Source organism: Rattus norvegicus, chromosome 3 (assembly GCF_021556685.1).
Source record: "Rattus norvegicus strain SHRSP/BbbUtx chromosome 3, alternate assembly SHRSP_T2T, whole genome shotgun sequence".
In the NCBI taxonomy this organism is placed as follows: domain Eukaryota; kingdom Metazoa; phylum Chordata; class Mammalia; order Rodentia; family Muridae; genus Rattus; species Rattus norvegicus.
The window spans coordinates 3838201-3857627 of NC_141536.1; the positions used below are offsets into that span (position 1 = coordinate 3838201).

The 19427-nt window shown below is 37.9% G+C and overlaps 3 pseudogenes; 1 reads left to right on the forward strand and 2 right to left on the reverse strand.

Moving 5' to 3' along the window:
* Window positions 1–466: 466 nt before the first annotated feature.
* Window positions 467–1125, reverse strand: Naa11-ps3 (N(alpha)-acetyltransferase 11, NatA catalytic subunit, pseudogene 3; annotated as a pseudogene).
* Window positions 1126–1235: 110 nt separating this feature from the next.
* On the reverse strand, window positions 1236–1427 carry Txnl4a-ps7 (thioredoxin-like 4A, pseudogene 7; annotated as a pseudogene).
* Window positions 1428–1475: 48 nt separating this feature from the next.
* Ralbp1-ps3 (ralA binding protein 1, pseudogene 3) overlaps window positions 1476–19427 on the forward strand; it is a 30985-nt pseudogene continuing 13033 nt past the window's right edge.

The window sequence follows — 19427 nt, forward strand, 5'->3', positions numbered from 1 at the left end:
CTTCTTCAAAAGAAGGGAGGGCAAGGCCAGGCAGTTCCCCAGAAAGCAAGAGCGGATAACTCCCCACAAGGGAGAGGGCATGAGGACTAGCTTGACGGTTCTACTCCAAGGGAAACCCAGATAAACACTGGCAAATGCAGGATGCTGGGGTATTCTCAAGTTGTCCTCACTTCCTGTTTAGCATTCTAGGGTTTGGAAACCAGCAGGATATACAGAACCAGTACAGCACTGAACAGAATCTGATGGCAGCATGAAGAAGCCAAGAAAGGCGCTGCCTGGCAGTCCTCAGGCCTCCTTGACTCCCGCACAACAGGTTCTGTGTCCAGGTGTGCGTCCATGATCACACAGGTTATGCAGAAGGTTGCTAAGCATCAAAAGGAGAGCCATTTGCGTCACAGGACTGCAGAACAAGGTTCCCAAGAACAATATGACTAAAATACGAGGACCTGTTGTGCTCAAGCAGGTCCTAAGAGGCGGACCCCAAGGCCTGCAAGCTGTCTTGGACACCAGTGCTATCTTTGCCATTACTGCCACTGTCACCTCTAGCCAGGTTGTCCCGCTGATAGGCCTCTTCGGAACCAGGAAGTGTGCTACCCTGATTCTCCTTGGAACCAAAAACGACATATCCGCCTTTCTTCAGCTCCAGTTGCCTTCTCAGCTCATCTGCCATCTGTGAGAGATCTCGCTTCAGAGCATATGCATCTTCGCCATCTGCATAGTACTTGGGCTCCACCTCACTAACCTGGAAGTTCAGGGTGCTGGAACAGAGGTGCAAGGCTGCTCAGTTGCTCTTCCTGGCATGCAGGGAGACATACTTTGCACTGAAGTCCTCTATCATGGCCTGGGAGGCCTGGTCCATTAGCTTCTTGGCCAGGGCAAAGCTTAGGTGGCAGCGCTTCACAGCCAGTGGGGTGATGTGTCCATGAGGGACGTTATCAGGATCCTCTTTCATTTTGGCCAGAACATAACCCACAATCTTCCCAACCTCATCCTCAGCAATGTAGGAGAGCTGGGCCACGAGAGGCCATGATAGTAGTACTTCATCGGGTAGTTCTCGGGCAGGCAGAGCAGGTTGCAGTGTTGTATGTTTATCAGGTCATATGGCCGAGCCCAGCAGATGCTCATATTGGCGGCAGAAAAGCCTATCAGACTCGGGAGAATCAGAGAGGATGCCACAGAGCACAAGCGACACCAGCACCATTTGCTTTAAGACACCTGGGTTATCCAAACGGAACTCATACGAGATGAGGAAGATCTCTCACTATCTTCCATTTCGTTTCGGCGATGCTGTACAGAACTTTGTATATCTTCATGCAAGTGGGGTCCTAGTCGTGTCCGAAGTAAATGATGACCACGCAGTCCTCCTCTGAAAGGATTGGCCGGTCTACCTGCCAGCCATTGTGTAGATGCGGAAGCATGTACAACATTTTGGACGCACTTGCACAGCATGACCTCGCGAGCTACCTCTAACCTCGTGTGAGCCCACAGTGCCGGATCAATGGGCAAAGCACCAGTGTGCTTTATGTTTTCATCTGCGATGTTCAAGACTCCACAAGATCCATGGGGCAGGACAGAGGTGCATTGTCCTAGAAGAATGTGAACAAGACAAGATCTTATTTATCCTACACATTCTTCTTCCCAAAATGATCTGATTTTATCTGTGTCTTAAAAGTACACAGATCTATCTCTTCCCAATAATATTGTGTAGTATAATTAAATTTGAAAAATACTTTATATACTCCCACATTTTCTTAAAAATTAGTATTTAATTGAATGATGAAAAGTTACTCATGCAATACTCAAGTATTTGAATGTCTCTGCAGAAGAATATCACTGGTTTTTATAGTCAATTAAAAAGGACTGGTGTCATTAGACCATCAGAGTCAGGTATAATTTTCAGAGTTCAGGAAAATTTCAAATTTGCATTCTAATCTTTCATGAGAAGATGTGCTCATGGCATATTGATATTATATTGAGTGTAGTTGATGGAATCACAGGGATTGTGTAGCATGTGCCTTCTGCTCTAATCAAACATACACTAAAATTCGAATTTTTTTCCACATGAAAAGTTCATGCATACTCCATATTTGGGCTCTTTTCATTCTTCTATCCAAATTCTTAGTGTCATCACACAGTTGACTCAAATAACACAAACACAAGTTTTATGAGCATTCTAGGCTCTGTGACTTTGCTCTTTACATGGAAAAGCATTTGTCATAGACTCTGACAAAAGAGAAGATCACCTTTTGTTCTCTGAATGTTTTCTATTCCTCCGGTAAAATCTCAAAAGTTTGTTATTTAATACTTAGGGTTTCTCTCTTATCAAATATGAGAAATATTATATTTAGGGATGGTAAAGTGTCACATGACAGCACAGCAGTACAAAAATTAGGTCATTTAGAGGTGGAATCATGTAGAGACTGCCAAATATACCTATACCATAATTGATGACCACAGACGTAAGATATTTTTATGCATAATAACCTTAAAAATCTTACCATTTATCATGACTCTACTATTTTTCAATTTCACAGTTCCATGGGACAGACCATTTGGTGGTATTTCTTTCTACAAAGGTATTTTACTTTTGTTAATATTTTAATTCTTTGGTGATATAGGAATGGTAGTATGTGCTTCGATATATATATATATATATATGTATATATATATGTATATATATATATATACACATTTGATAATCTGTCTCGAAATCAGTTGTTAATTAGATGGTCAATGGAAAATGCTTTGCATTCTCCTGTCCATTCATTATTTTATTTAATTTGGTGGAAGTTCTGCATTTATTATTTCCTCTTCGTATTAGAGTAAACAGTACTCTCAAGTCTTATTTTAAGTTCCACTAAGTAGATGTCACTCTATCATACACATTCCAACCATCTGCTGCTTCCTCCTTTGAGGTCAAGCAAATTTCTATTCTTCTGTTTGTTTCAGGCACATCATTTTGAGGACTGGCTATACTACTTAGGTCAATGTGTTATTACCTGACTATATCTGTTTCTGAAACATTTTTCACTATTCACCAGTCAAATAATGAATATTGCTGAACTTATTTTCTTATATTGAAAGCTAAGATGATTCTGAAAAAATATTAGCAGGGATTAGCTTGAAATATGCTCCTAATTAATCTTGCTGTACTGTATATTTTTGTTGCATTTCACAGATCCATTCGTGAAGCCAAGAAACACAACAAAATGGAACTTCCCATGCGGATATTCACTGAGAACATTGCAGGCTGTGACACTGTATGTGAATACAAAACCAAAACTAATATTCCATGTTCATGACTAGGAGAGAGGCAGTTTGTAAAGTAATGGAAGATGGAGACATAAGAAGAGCATGGATGGGGAGAGCAGGACAGAGGGAGAGAGGACAGAGGGACAGAGAGACTGAGGGAGAGAATTTAGACAGTATTGTGTGGAACTAATTAAATTATTTTACATTAAATTATATTAAATTATATCTGTAGTCAATGCAGACATAGGACTCTCATATGTGATGTGTAGAGAGCAACATGAAACAAGACTGATTCATGTACTAGAGATCCAAAAAGAGGAAATACTTTTTGTTAAATCACTGAAAATTGAACCAAGTATTTCCAACAGCATATATTTCCAAGTGGAGTATTATTAGTACAATTAAACTGCTCCCTCCTGAATCCTTATTGCTTATATATAAACTTGTGTGTTGTTTCCTCTATTCCTTATTCATTTTAAAATATTTATGTCTAGAAAACAATTTTTATTATATAATATTATCATAAAGCATTATTGATATACCTAAGTGTTATAACCATAACACTCCATACCTAACTGTTCAATGATATATTAGCTCTTTATCTCCATTCCTAAGTGTTCAATGACATATTAGCTCTTTATCTCCATTCTGTGCTCTTTCTCTAAGTCTCTTACTATGCATCCTTATACCTTCCTCTGAATACCAGCTACAAAGTCATGGCTTTCATCCTCATGTTTATTTGAATAATCTAGTCATGAGGGTAGCTTTGCATGTGGTTCTGTTCAGAAATTACCTTTATAAATTTAACAGTGGTGTGTGTGTGTGTGTGTGTGTGTGTGTGTGTGTGTGTGTGTGTGTGTGTGTGTGTTCATCTTTGTGTATGGTGTTTAGGATAAAACTCACAACCTCACAATACTATACAGTAGTTCTATCATTGAGATAAACATAAATATCTATTGAATAATTGTCTACTTTTCTCAGGCTTATATTATTGTTCACTTCCCAGTATTGGGTTTAGTGCAGATCAAAAATTTAACTACTATGTAACATGTAGACATTTCCTACTGTAAAGCAGAATATACTGTGACTCAGGGATCACCACCTCTCTGCCTTTCATAAATGCTAATGGGTACACCTAGAGTCAGTGTTCTAACATGTCACTGTGGACACTGCACTCGACTTACAAAGGGCACTATAATGAAGATATTTTAGATCACCAAGCAATTTCTTACTCATACCAGGTCCACGTTACACAAAACAGTAACTAAAAATAGTATAAAATAGATTTTGAGTCAGTGACATAAATCAGGGAACACTCATTAGTTTGGCTGAACCATATATGTCCTCAGGACAGAGAAGAGCAGAAGAGCAGAATGTCCCATAGGGAAATGGTCTCTTGCCTCTGCTGTTTGACTTTAGCTGTGGCAAATGCTCAGCGTTGTACACTTTTGTGACTTAGATCCATTTGCTTCAACATGAACATTTTTACTAATTCTCTCCCATGACTCTAGTGCTTTAATATTTTATCCTACCATAATTATTAAAAACCTTTCATGTAGTTCAGAAGATTGGTAATAGATAATTATAACTTTTATTCATGTTATATGTTTATATCCTTTCTGTCTTTGAAGAGATATTATCAGATCATCAAAACATTCTTCTACCTTTCTTAGATATCTTCCCTTATTTTCTTTCTTCATATTCTCTAGTCAGTATTCAGAAATAATTCTTCATATATATTTTATATATATATCAATTTTTAGTAGTTTTCATTGATTTTTTTGTTTATACTTTAGCCTCTTCTTTTATCGTTTGAAAATTCTTTGAATCATCAATGTATTTCATTACACTTAAGATAAACCTGTAAAGTTTTTCTATGGATAAATTAGGAAAATGTTTTAATCCTATTTTTATATTAGGATTTTTCCGCCTAATTTTTGTTTTTTCTTTATTCTTAAGATTGAATGTAGATCTCTCAGATACTTCTTATATTTTAAAATAGATAGATGCAGATGATTTTAGAATTATCTTTATTCGATAATTTCGTGTAAGTATAGAAATGCCAAATCCCCCGCACAATCACACGATATCCCCAAACCTTTCCCTATATTCATGTTCTTTCCTTTTCTTGACTCTAATAATTACCAATGTATAAAATATTGACTTTTGGTCTTAGCATTGTATAGAAAACAACTGCACTGTCCTCATGAGTCAATGCTTATGCCATGGCTGGGGGACAGTATTTTACTACATGCCTCCATGATTTTAGTAATCTGTTTTAAAATTCATACCTTGTTACTGATAGTATCACCTCACTGTTGCACATTTAGTCTATTAATATGTAATTTCAATATTTACAGTTATTATTTCTATCTGAACATATAGGCAAATATATTTACGTTAAATTTTTTTTATTTGTCTTTGAAAAATTAAAACATTTTATTCCTCATAGAAGGAGCATGTGAACTATCCTAAGGTTGATCTTCTCTCTTAAGAATTGTTTACCTTTCTGTGGTTCATCATGAGTCAAGAAATACTTTAGCATATATAATAAAACTACCAGTTCTATTTTAGTTTTCATGCTTTACAAATGTTATTTGTAGAAATATTTTATTTAAAAAGTCTCTTTGTCTTGAAATCTGTTTTACAAACAAAATCACCATCAGAAAGAGATGTACACATCTTTGCAACCATTAATTAGACATTAATATGTTTCTAATGCTGTGAAAACAAAATGTTTACAATAATGTGAATTAAAGTCCCGTGTGAATTATTACTCTATCTCATGTGCAGAATTCTTCATAATAAAACTTTGTTATCTTAAAATTATACCAATGTTTTCAGACATTCATCAAAATATCAGAAGCTTTACTTTTCTTTAAATGTTCAATGCTTCCATGTGTGTGTGCGTCTGTCTCTATGTGTGTGTGTGTGTGTGTGTGTGTGTGTGTGTGTGTGTGTTCCTATGAGTATGTGGTTTATGAATATATGTACATATTTCAATGTGCCATATTGGTGTAAGAAGGAAACTTGCAGGTGATTATTTCCTTCTGGCATGTATGATTTCTGAGCCCTGATCTATATTTTCACCCATAGGTGATTAATTTTACATTCTGAACAAAAACTTAAATTTGTTCCTTTATTGTTACATTCCAACCACAAGATCAGAGCTGGTTTTTTTTTTCATATTCTAAGATGCTTTTGCATAATTGTTAGCCTCTGCATAAAAAGATACAAAGTCAGTTAGTGTAAGTTGTCCTTTTCATAAAATTCTACTAAGCTGACATGTAACATTGGGGTCTTGGATGAATCATCAGAAGCACTCAAACATACACACAAACACACACACACGCACACATACACACACACAGGCACACACACATGCAAACACACCACAGACACAGACACACTCACTCATATTATTTTCAAAGTAATAGATTATGCATAGCAGTTGATTAATAAAAAGTAAAAATTAAAAAGTAATGAATGAAACCTTTGTAAAAGAGATGGCTTGTGAAGTGGTTTTCTTAGGTTTGGGTTCATGGTTGTTATGGATAGGGAGAGAGCACATGTGCTGTGTTTCTCATTTAAGGGACTGAAACAGATACTTACAGATAGATACTTACAATCCTCATCAAAGATAACTGATAATATAGATACTAACTTCATAAAAATATACTTATGTACTCACTGTCTGGTTATTTATTAGATTTCCAGTACATCAGTGGTTTCTTGTCCGATTACTATGCTTTGATTTCATGCTATATTCTTGCTGCTGTCTTCCTTGGTCTCTGGAGCAGATCCTAAATGTGAGAGGCAGTAGAGAGCTAACAAGTACCTTGTTTTTTCCTGGGAGTGTTAAGAAATGGGGTCTTGTTTCTAATATATTCATTTTGGATCCCTAGATCTATCACCATAAAAGAATTCAACACTCTATATCTGTATGCCATCTAAGTATTTACAAACCCTGATATGATAAGAGTGCTCACTAATTTTAATTTTTATAAAAATAATTGTGCTGCTTCCCAACCTCATTTTCCTAGAACTGTGCATATGAAGCACATGGAAGTAAGGCTGTAATGATGGAAGTCCAGTTGGAGAGGAAGCAAACGTCTCTGCTCTCTTTTTAAGTGTCCTCCCTGACTACGTTCTGCCATAATGAAAGAGAAATCAGGATGCTGAGCTCTAGCACCCATGGCTTCTCAGTCCTTTATCATACACAACCTGTTACAGTTACGTTTGATTTTTCAGTACCCAAGAACTAAATTCTAATATAAATATGTTAGACTGAGTGTCTTCCAGACTTAGCCTATGGGAAGAAAATGAGTTCTACATTAGAGGAGTTGTTACAGATTATAAATTGTAAATAATGATTAGATCATATTAATGTTGTATTCATGAGCTTTCAGGTTATTTTATAGCATTTTTCTCTCTGTGCATTCAATACCCTCTGTATGTGACAGCAACAAACTTTGATATGGTGAATGACATAATAAGCAATGTACTACCAATGATAAGAAAGCATGTAAGTTACTTTCAATCTATTTTGAGTTAAAATTGAATTTTGCTTTTGAGATTCACATAAGTGGAAATGTGTAAATACAGATGAAATTAGATCATGATACATTTACAAATCATATTTTACAAAAGGCTCCTTTTTTATTTTATTTGTTAGGTATAAATTTCTTTCTATTTTTTTTTTATTAACTTGAGTATTTCTTATTTACATTTTGAGTGTTATTCCCTTTCCCGGTTTAAGGCCCAACATCCCCCTAACCCCTCCCTCTCCCCTTCTTTATGGGTGTTCCACTCCCCATCCTCCCCCCATTGCCACTCTCCCCGCAACAATCACGTTCACTGGGGGTTCAGTCTTAGCAAGACCCAGGGCTTCCCCTTACACTAGTGATCTTACTAGGATATTCAATGCTACCTATGAGGTCAGAGTCCAGGGTCAGTCCATGTATAGTCTTTAGGTAGTGGCTTAGTCCCTGGAAGCTCTGGTTGCTTGGCATTGTTGTTCATATGGGGTCTCGAGCCCCTTCAAGCTTTCCAGTTCTTTCTCTGATTCCTTCAACGGGGGTCCTGTTCTCAGTTCAGTGGTTTGCTGCTGGCAATCACCTATGTATATGCTGTATTCTGGCAGTGTCTCTCAGGAGAGATCTACATCCGGCTCCTGTCTGCCTGCACTTCATTGCTTCATCCATCTTATCTAATTGGGTGGCTATGTATGGGCCACATGTGGGGCAGGTTCTGAATGGGTGTTCCTTCTGTCTCTGTTTTAATCTTTGCCTCTCTATTCCCTGCCAAGGGTATTCTTGTTCCCCTTTTAAAGAAGGAGTGAAGATTTCACATTTTGATCATCCGTCTTGAGTTTCATGTGTTCTAGGCATCTAGGGTAATTCAAGCATTTGGGCTAATAGCCACTTATCAATGAGTGCATACCATGTGTGTCTTTCTGTGATTGGGTTACCTCACTCAGGATGATATTTTCCAGTTCCAACCATTTGCCTACGAATTTCATAAAGTCATTGTTTTTGATAGCTGAGTAATATTCCATTGTGTAGATGTACCACATTTTCTGTATTCATTCTTCTGTTGAAGGGCATCTGGGTTCTTTCCAGTTTCTGGCTCTTATAAATAAGGCTGATATGAACATAGTGGAGCACGTGTCTTTTTTATATGTTGGGGCATCTTTTGGGTATATGCCCAAGAAAGGTATAGCTGGATCCTCAGGCAGTTCAATGTCCAATTTTCCGAGGAACCTCCAGACTGATTTCCAGAATCATCGTACCAGTCTGCAATCCCACCAACAATGGAGGAGTGTTCCTCTTTCTCCACATCCTCGCCACCATTTGCTGTCACCTGAGTTTTTGTACTTAGCCATTCTCACTGGTGTGAGGTGAAATCTCAGGGTTGTTTTGATTTGCATTTCCCTTATGACTAAAGATGTTGAACATTTCTTTAGGTGTTTCTCAGCCATTCGTCATTCCTCAGCTGTGAATTCTTTGTTTAGCTCTGAACCCCATTTTTAATAGGGTTATTTGTCTCCCTGCGGTCTAACTTCTTGAGTTCTTTGTATATTTTGGATATAAGGCCTCTATCTGTTGTAGGATTGGTAAAGATCTTTTCCCTGTTGGTTGCCGTTTTGTCCAAACCACAGTGTCCTTTGCCTTTTAGAAGCTTTGCAGTTTTATGAGATCCCATTTGTCAATTCTTGATCTTAGAGCATAAGCCATTGGTGTTTTGTTCACGAAATTTTTTCCGGTGCTCATGTGTTTGAGATGCTGCCCTAGTATTTCTTCTTTTAGTTTGAGCGTATCTGGTTTGATGTGGAGGTCCTTGAAACACTTGGACTTAAACTTTGTACAGGGTGATAAGCATGGATCGATGTGCATTCTTCTACATGTTGACCTCCAGTTGAACCACCACCATTTGCTGAATATGCTATCTTTTTTCCATTGGATGGTTGTGTCTCCTTTGTCAAAAATCAAGTGCCCATAGGTGTGTGGGTTCATTTCTGGTTCTTCAATTCTGTTCCATTGGTCTATCTGTCTGTCTCTGTACCAATACCATCCAGTTTTTATCACTATTGCTTTGTAATACTGCTTGAGTTCATGGATAGTGATTCCCCCTGAAGTCCTTTTATTTTTGAGGATAGTTTTAGCTATTCTGGGTTTTTTGTTATTCCAGATAAATTTGCCAATTGTTCTGTCTAACTCTTCGAAGAATTGGATTGGTATTTTCATGGGGATTGCATTGAATCTGTAGATCGCTTTTGGTAAAATGGCCATTTTTTCTATATTAATCCTGCCGATCCATGAGCATGGGAGATCTTTCCATCTTCTGAGGTTTTCCTCAATTTCTTTCTTCAGAGTCTTGAAGTTCTTATTGTACAGATCTTTTACTTGCTTGGTTAAAGTCACACTGAGGTACTTTATATTATTTGAGTCTATTATGAAGAGTGTCATTTCCCTAATTTCTGTCTCGGTTTGTTTCTCTTTTGTATAGAGGAAGGCTACTGATTTATTTGAGTTAATTTTATACCCACCACTTTGCTGAGGTTGTTTATCAGCTTTAGTAGTTCTCTGGTGGATCTTTGGGATCACTTAAATATACTATCATATCATCTGCAAATAGTGATATTTTGACTTCTCCTTTTCCGATCTGTATCCCCTTGACCTCCTTTTGTTGTCTGATTGCTCTGGCTAGAACTTCAAGAACTATATTGAATAAGTAGGGAGAGAGTGGGCAGCCTTGTCTAGTCCCTGATTTCAGTGGGATTGCTTCAAGTTTCTCTCCATTTAGTTTAATGTTAGCAACTGGTTTGCTGTATATGGCTTTTACTATGTAGTTTAGGTATGGGCCTTGAATTCCTATTCTTTCCAGGACTTTTACAATGAAGGGGTGTTGAATTTTGTCAAATGCTTTCTCAGCATCTAATGAAATAATCATGGGGTTTTGTTCTTTCAGTTTGTTTATATAATGGATCACGTTGATGGTTTTCCGTATATTAAACCATCCCTGCATGCCTGGGATGAAGCCTACTTGATCATGGTGGGTGATTGTTTTGATGTGCTCTTGGATTCGGTTTGCCAGAATTTTATTGAGTATTTTTGCATCGATATTCATAAGGGAAATTGGTGTGAAGTTCTCTTTCTTTGTTGGGTCTTTGTGTGGTTTAGGTATAAGAGTAATTGTGGCTTCATAGAAGGAATTCGGTAGTGCTCCATCTGTTTCAATTTGGTGGAATAGTTTGGATAGTATTGGTATGAGGTCTTCTATGAAGGTCTGATAGAATTCTGCACTAAACCAGTCTGGACCCAGGCTCTTTTTGGTTGGAAGACCTTTAATGACTGCTTCTATTTCCTTAGGAGTTATGGGGTTGTTTAACTGGTTTATCTGTTCCTGATTTAACTTCGGTACCTGGTATCTGTCTAGTAAACTGTCCATTTCCTGCAGATTTTCAAGTTTTGTTGAATATAGGCTTTTGTAGTATGATCTGATGATTTTTTGAATTTCCTCTGAATCTGTAGTTATCTCTCCCTTTTCATTTCTGATTTTGTTAATTTGGACACACTCTCTGAGTCCTCTCGTTAGTCTGGCTAAGGGTTTATCTATCTTGTTGATTTTCTCAAAAACCAACTTTTGGTTCTGTTGATTCTTTCTATGGTCCTTTTTGTTTCTACTTGGTTGATTTCAGCTCTGAGTTTGATTATTTCCTGCCTTCTACTCCTCCTGGGTGTATTTGCTTCTTTTTGTTCTAGAGCTTTTAGGTGTGCTGTCAAGCTGCTGACATATGCTCTTTCCTGTTTCTTTCTGCAGGCCCTCAGCGCTATGAGTTTTCCTCTTAGCACAGCTTTCATTGTGTCCCATAAGTTTGGGTATGTTGTACCTTCATTTTCATTAAATTCTAAGAAGTCTTTCATGTCCTTCTTTATTTCTTCCTTGACCAGGTTATCATTGAGTAGAGCATTGTTCAATTTCCACTTGTATGTGGGCATTCTTCCCTTATTGTTATTGAAGACCAGTTTTAGGCCATGGTGATCTGATAGCACGCATGGGATTATTTCTATCTTTCTGTACCTGTTGAGGCCCGTTTTTTGACCAATTATATGGTCAGTTTTGGAGAAAGTACCATGAGGAGCTGAAAAGAAGGTATATCCTTTTGCTTTAGGATAGAATGTTCTATAAATATCTGTTAAGTCCATTTGGTTCATGACTTCTCTTAGACTGTCTACGTCTCTGTTTAATTACTGTTTCCATGATCTGTCCATTGATGAGAGTGGGGTGTTGAAATCTCCTACTATTATTGTGTGAGGTGCAATGTGTGTTTTGAGCTTTACAATGGTTTCTTTTACGTATATAGGTGCCCTTGTTTTTGGGGCATAAATATTTAGGATTGAGAGTTCATCTTGGTGGATTTTTCCTTTGATGAATATGAAGTGTCCTTCCTTATCTTTTTTGATGACTTTTAGTTGAAAATTGATTTTATTTGATATTAGAATGGCTACTCCAGCTTGCTTCTTCTGACCATTTGCTTGGAAAGTTGTTTTCCAGCCTTTCACTCTGAGGTAGTGTCTATCTTTGTCTCTGAGGTGTGTTTCCTGTAGGCAGCAGAATGCAGGGTCCTCGTTGCATATCCAGTTTGTTAATCTATGTCTTTTTATTGGGGAGTTGAGGCCATTGATGTTAAGAGATATTAAGGAATAGTGATTATTGCTTCCTGTTACATTCATATTTGGATGTGAGGTTATGTTTGTGTGCTTTCCTCTCTTTGTTTTGTTGTCAAGATGATTAGTTTCTTGCTTCTTCTAGGGTGTAGCTTGACTCCTTATGTTGGGCTTTGCCATTTATTATCCTTTGTAGTGCTGGATTTGTAGAAAGATATTGTGTAAATTTGGTTTTGCCATGGAATATCTTGGTTTCTCCATCTATGTTAATTGAGAGTTTTGTAGGATACAGTAACCTGGGCTGGCTTTTGTGTTCTCTTAGGGTCTGTATGACATCTGTCCAGTATCTTATGGCTTTCTTAGTTTCTGGCATAATGTCTGGTGTGATTCTGATAGGTCTGCCTTTATATGTTACTTGACCTTTTTCCCTTACTGCTTTTAATATTCTTTCTTTATTTTTTGCGTTTGGTGTTTTGACTATTATGTGACGGGAGTAGTTTCTTTTCTGGTCCAATCTATTTGGAGTTCTGTAGGCTTCTTATATGCTTATGGGTATCTCTTTCTTTACGTTACAGAAGTTTTCTTCTATGATTTTGTTGAAGATATTTACTGGTCCTTAGAGCTGGGAGTCTTCACTCTCTTCTATACCTATTATCCTTAGGTTTGATCTTCTCATTGAGTCCTGGATTTCCTGTATGTTTTGGACCAGTAGCTTTTTCTGCTTTACATTATCTTTGACAGTTGTGTTGATGATTTCTATGGAATCTTCTGCTCTTGAGATTCTCTCTTCTATCTCTTGTATTCTGTTGGTGAAGCTTATATCTATGGCTCCTTGTCTCTTCTTTTGGTTTTCTATATCCAGGATTATTTCCATGTGTTCTTTCTTGATTGCTTCTATTTCCATTTTTAATTCCTTCAACTGTTTGATTGTGTTTTCCTGGAATTCTTTCAGGGATTTTTGCGATTCCTCTCTGTAGGCTTCTACTTGTTTATTTATGTTTTCCTGTGTTTCTCTAAGGGAGTTTGTCACGTCTTTCTTGAAGCCCTCCAGCATCATGATCAAATATGATTTTGAAACTAGATCTTGCTTTTCTGGTGTGTTTGGATATTCCGTGTTTGCTTTGGTGGGAGAATTGGGCTCCGATGATGCCATGTAGTCTTGGTTTCTGTTGCTTGTGTTCCTGCGCTTGCCTCTCGCCATCAGATTATCTCTAGTGTTACTTGCTACTTATATCTGACAGTGGCTAGACTGTCCTATAAGCCTGTGTGTCACGGGTGCCGAAGACCTGTTTTCCTGTTTTCTTTCAGCCAGTTATGGGAACAGAGTGTTCTGCTTTCGGGCGTGTAGTTTTTCCTATCTACAGGTCTTCCTGTTTCTGTGGGCCTTTGTCCTGTGTTCATTAGTCAGGTCACTTGGAGTAGGAAATTTTTGTCTTACCTGTGGTTCCGAGGCTCAAGTTTGCTCGTGGGTTGTTGCTTATGAGCTCTCCGTGGGGTCAGCAACCAGGAAGATCTGCGCTGCCCTTTCCGGTAGCTTCCGTGCACCAGGGTTCCCGATGGCGTTTGGTGTTTTCCTCTGGAATCAGTAATGTGGGCAGAGTGTAGTCTCTTCTGGTTTCCCAGGTGTGTCTGCCTCTCTGAAGGTTTTGCTCTCCCTCCCACGGGATTTGGGTGCAGAGAACTTTTTAGCTGGTCGGTCTCTTCAGGTTCAGGTGGTGTCTCAGACGCAGGGGACCTGCTGCTGCTGTGGCCTTATCCAAGGGAACCCAGAGGCCATGTCCAGTTTCCACTTGGGCCAGGGATGTGGGCAGGTATGAGCAGTGTTGGTGGTCTCTTCCACTCTGCAGTCTCAGGAGTGCCCACCTGTCCAGGTGGTGAGGTCTCTCTCCCACGGGGTTTGGGAGCAGTGAGCTGCTGCGGGCAGGGATCCGCAGGTTTGGGAATCCCACTAAAACCAACTGGCATCTTTTTAATCAGAATTTATTGAAGACATAATAATAGTCCTTTGAGTAACAGTTTTTCTTGAATTCGTGTCTAGTTTTATGTGAAATGAAAGTCATAGCCCAATGGTTTGAGCTGTATGTGTAGTTTCACTAGATAATACATATCCACTGTAATAAACTGTGATTAATTTGTCATGTGCTCATACCTAATTTAAAGGATGCCAATGTTAGAGGGAATATTTTTCTTTCTTTCTTTTTTTTTTAATTAGACTATACTGCCTATTTGGTATGTAATTCTGTAGTCTTTCCCATTTCTTCCTGTTTTTATTTCTCTTGTGTGGATGTGTAAGTGTACATGTTCTAGTGTATTTATTTTTAACTTTTAATAAATCTTTAATGAATGAGTCTACATTTCTATGTCTTTTCTGCATACATATCTGTGTATATATTGTCTTTCTATTTTTAAATATGCATGTGTATCTCTTTGTAACTGTGTGTGTGTGTGTTTCTCTGTGTTTATGCATCCCTGTCTATCTCTTTCTGTAATTTTGTACAATGAGAATCCACATGTCAGTCTGCCTCTCTAACTTTATGCCCCTCTACCTCTGTCTGCCTCTCTCTTTCACTCTCTTTCTCTTTCTGTTTCATTATCACCTCTCCATGTATGTTTGTGTGTAAATGGGTATTTGGTGGTGTGTCTGCTTGAGTGCTTTTTGTCTGCAAGTTTAACACTGAAAAAATCTATGGGACGATGACATTGGTTTTAAATAGGAGTCTACAAGAAAATAAAATTAATAATAATTCCAGTTAGAGCCACTCCTGGAGGGTGCGCAATATTTCAACATTCTATTTAGATAATCATTTCAAATGGATCCATAACACTGTGTGCAGTAATTATGTTCTAGAACTTCTTTTCAGCATCAGGCCTATTTTCCAGGATAGACACATGTCCTTCATCTCCACAGACTGGACATCTCTGAATGAAAGCCAAGGGCTGTTTTCACTTCTAGGCACCCTCAAAGACTCTGTTTTTGACTCTTGTGTTCACTGTTCTCAAAGTTATCATATCTTTTGAATGTTAACTTTGCTAAACTCATCATAGCCACCATGAGTATATGCCTCTGTGGACATTAGGTTCTGTGCTCATGTTAAGTCGAAATTCAATATACCACACACAGTCTGCACAGATGTAAGAAATTTCATAATACTATTTGTCTTGGTTAGTGGTAATGGCTGAATGCAACTTCTTATTTTATTGTGGATCAGTAGATCAAGGTTCCCTCCAAGAGGAAAGGCAAGTACCCATAGATTTTCTCCTGAAATCAGTCCTGTTTCTCAAACCTGTGGTCAGAAGAAATACCATTAGTACTGGTTTAAATAATTTCCCTGCTAAAGAGCTAGAAATGGTAAGTAAAGGAAATTGCTAGACTCTTCAAGACTCTGATGTCAGTTTATTTGTGATGGTTGGTTCTTTTTGCCTCCCAGAACATTGAAGATTACCAACTGCGGTTCTGTACTGGCCCTGGGAAAGCTCCAAGAGTACTCCAAGGTAATAACAGGGAAATCTAAGGAGGGACGAGCTGAGTTTGGTGAATCCTCACTATTTTCATTATTTAGTCTTAAACTTGAATAAACACTAAAGCAAAATGACTTAAGTATAATTTCATTCATTTAAATCATAATTAATTAATAATATAACATTCAGAAACAATTTATTACCTCATAAGCAACAGCCTTAGAATGACAGGAATTTTTCTGTGCTTTCTGTTTCAGAAACAGAATTTTCCTGATAAGGCAAACAAAACAAAAATCTAGACATATTGTTTCTGGAGAAAACAATTTAAAAAAGTCATTTGGTGATCATTACAGAAACTCTTCCTAGCTATATATCTCAAGGGATTCCATCACTCACATGGTAGCTCACAACCATCTATAACTCCAGTTTCAGGGGTTCTAATTCCCACATCTGACCTGCCCAGACACCAAGTCTAACATGGTGATCGGGTATATATGTGAGTGAATGAGTTACACAGAGAAACAAGTTTAAATCTAAAATGTAAAATCTTCAGTTTTTTATTTATTCCAAATTATGTAGATTGTTTTGTAATGAATATTAGAAATATAGCCCTCTCTCCGAATCCATGTAAAATATTCAGTTCACATCTCCTATGACCAATAATTCTGCAACTGAATATGAAATCATATTCTCATTTCTGGAGACAATCTGACTTAATTACAGCTATACTGTTTGTTGCCTTCTTTTATTTCTCACCAGATTATTACCAAATAAATAATAGTAATAAAATTATCATTAAAGTTTGAATAAGAAATAAAATTTGAGATCACCAAGTATTCTTGCAAAGCTGATCTTTTAAAAGCTACTGAAAATTTGAAGCTCTAACCCATAAAGTTGACCTTCATACCAGTGGCATAAGTCTCTGCAGATTTAAGGGCACGCTCTCCCACTAATGCCAGATAAGAAAACTTTCTCGTACATAGGTGCCTGTGACCTCTGAACAGCCCTTGCTCTTTAGTTGGTGACTCAGTCTCTGATAGCTCCCAGGGGTCCAGGTTGATATTACTGGTCTTTCTATGATGTTTCCAATCCTTCCAGTTCTTTCAATTCTCCCAACTTTTCCATAAGGCTTGTTGACCTCAGTCCAATGGTTAGAGGTACTATCTATATCTGTTTTAGTCAGCTGCTTGCAGGGCCTCTCAGAGGACAGCCATGCTAGGCTACTGGCTGCAAGTACAACATTGCATCAGTAATAATATTTTGGATTGGTACCTAATAATGGGATGGATCCCAAGTTGAGCCTGTCACTGACTGGTCACTGCTTCAGACTCTATTCCATTTTTGTCCTGCATTTCTTTTAGACAGGAGCAACTTGAGGTTGAAAGTTTTGTAGGTGTGTTAGTGTCCCTATCCATCTACAGATGTCCTGTCTGATTTAAAAAGGTGGTCTCTTCAAATTTTACATCTGTGTGATTTTGTGTTTGGGCAAGATTTCCTACCTTGACTCTTTTTTTTTTTTAGTGTTTTTTTTTTAATTTTTTTATTAACTTGAGTATTTCTTATTTACATTTCGAATGTTATTCCCTTTCCCGGTTTCCGGGCAAACATCCCCCTAGTCCCTCCCCCTCCCCTTCTTCATGGGTGTTCCCCTCCCCACCCTCCCCCCATTGCCGCCCTCCCCCCAACAATCACGTTCACTTCTACCTTGACTCTTGGGAGCACCCCTATCCCATGACTCTGGGATATTCTAGGGGTTCCCACCAACCCCGAGAGCTGTATATTTCCATTCATTCTCTTGGGTCCCTTGTCCTCTCTCATGTTTCTCCCATACCTGATCCTGACCTGTTCTCTTCCCATTCCACTCTCACACATATCTCTCCTTCCCTCTGCCTCCCATGGTTATTTATTTCCCTTTGCTAAGTGGGATTGAAGCATCCTTACTTAGGCTTTCCTTATGGTTTAACTTTTAGTGTCATGGATATTCTGTATATTTTGTGTAGTGTCACAGATTAATGAATATATACTATTCATGTCCTTTGGAGTCTGGGTTAGCTCACCCAGAATATTTTCTAGATCCATGCAATTGCCTGCAAATTTCACGATGTCATTTGTTTTTAGTAGCTGAATAGTATTCCGTTGTGTAAATAAACCATATTTTCTGTATCCATTCTTTGGTTGAAGAACATCAGGGTTGCTTATAACAAATAAGGCTGCTATTAACATAGTGGAGCTTGCGTCTTTGTGGTACTGTGGAGCATATTTTGGCTATATGCCTAGGACCAGTATATCAGCGTCTTCAGGTACAACTATTTCCTGTTTGCTGAGGAACAGCCAGATTGATTTCCAGAGTGGTGGTAGTTTGCCATCCCACCAGCAATGGAGGAGCATTCCTGTTTCTCTACAATCTCACCAGCAAGTTCTGTAGTTCTGTTTCTCTTTTGAGAACAGTTTAAGGAGTTTTACTATTAGCTCTTATTTGAAAGTCTGGTAGAATTAGGCACTGAATTATGCATCATGCCCTAGTCTTTTTGTTACTGTTATTGTTGTTGGTTGTTTTTAATGAACTCTTCTAGTTCCTTAGGGGTTATGGGATTGATTAGTTTATCTGATCTTGATTTAACTTTGGTATGTGGTATCTGTCTAGAAAATCATTCATTTCATATAGATTTTCAAAGCTTTGTCAAGTTAGTCTTTTGTAGTAAAACCTGATGATTTTTTTTAATTTCTTCAATTTCCATTATGTCTCTCTTTTCATTTCTGATTTTGTTAATTTGCATACTTTTTCTGAGACTTTTAGTTAGTTTAGGTTTATGTGTCTTGTTGATTTTCTCAAAGAACAGGATCTTGGTTTTATGGATTCTGTTTCTAATTGATTTCAGACTTAATATTATTTCCTGTTGTCTGCTTCTCTTTAGTGTATTTTCTTATTTTTGATCTGGGTTTCTCATTGTGCTTTTAAGTTGCTAGTATAGGATATCACAATTATCTTTGTGAAGACAATTAGTGCTCATATTTTATTTTATGTATGCAGTGTGAAATATTTAAATTGCTTAATATGAAGCTAGAGGAGTGAAGTAGGATTCTTTTTTTTCTATTCTTTTTTTTTTTTTTTTGGAGCTGGGGACCGAACCCAGGGCCTTGTGCTTGCTAGGCAAGCACTCTACCACTGAGCTAAATCCCCAACCCCGGTGAAGTAGAATTCTTATGATGTAAAAATATTATAGGTATTAATACTCCAACAGGCCTGTCTTAAAAGGGTTAGAGAAGAATACAGCAAAAGTCCCCCTACACAGTGCATTCTTAGGTCTAAACAAAGTGATACACTGAAAATTTTCTCCTCATTATTTTTAGAGTTTTCAGCTTAATTTATTATAGTATCCCTGTAAGGGTTCTAATGTTCTAGTATGTACAGTCTACATTATCCTGAAAAAGGAGAAGGAGGAGGAGGGAGGGGCAGGGGGAAGGAAGGGGGAGGGGGAGGAGGAGGAGGAGGAGGAGAAAGAGGTGGAGTGGGAGGGGGAGGACAAGGAGAAGAAATGCAGCAAA